The 647-nt window shown below is 43.0% G+C and overlaps 1 non-coding gene across 1 annotated transcript; it reads left to right on the plus strand.

Annotated features, from left to right (window-relative positions):
* Nucleotides 1-278: 278 nt before the first annotated feature.
* LOC113001299 (small nucleolar RNA R71) lies at nt 279-385 on the plus strand. Its single transcript, XR_003266618.1, has one exon. It is a non-coding gene; the product is annotated as a small nucleolar RNA R71 (small nucleolar RNA).
* Nucleotides 386-647: the final 262 nt, after the last annotated feature.

The raw sequence follows: 647 nt of genomic DNA on the forward strand, positions 1-647 counted from the left end.
GCTGAGTTACTAGGTTGACCAAGGCATCAAGTTTTCCCTCAAGCTTTTTATTTTCAGCAGATGAAGATGAATCCGTGGCCACCTCATGGAATCCTCTAAGGACAATAACATCATTTCTTGCACTGAATTGTTGGGAGTTGGAAACCATCTTCTCAATCAAATTCCCAGCCTCAGCAGGAGTCATATCACCAAGGGCTCCACCACTGGCAGCATCAATCATACTTCTCTCCATGTTGCTAAGTCCCTCATAGAAATATTGAAGAAGGAGTTGCTCAGAAATCTGGTGGTGAGGGTAGCTTGCACACAATTTCTTGAATCTTTCCCAGTACTCATACAAGCTCTCTCCACTAAGTTGCCTGATGCCTGAAATGTCTTTTCTGATGGCAGTGGTCCTAGATACAGGGAAGAATTTCTCCAAGAACACCCTCTTAAGGTCATTTCAGCTGAAAATGGACCTAGGAGCAAGGTAGTATAGCCAATCTTTTGCCACTCCCTCCAGAGAATGAGGAAAAGCCTTTAAAAAGATATGATCTTCCTAGACATCAGGGGGCTTCATGGTGGAACAAACAATATGGAACTCCTTAAGATGCTTATGAGGATCTTCACCTGCAAGACCATGAAACTTGGTTAGCAAATGTATTAGTCTA

This window comes from Glycine max, chromosome 3 (assembly GCF_000004515.6).
Source record: "Glycine max cultivar Williams 82 chromosome 3, Glycine_max_v4.0, whole genome shotgun sequence".
NCBI lineage: Eukaryota > Viridiplantae > Streptophyta > Magnoliopsida > Fabales > Fabaceae > Glycine > Glycine max.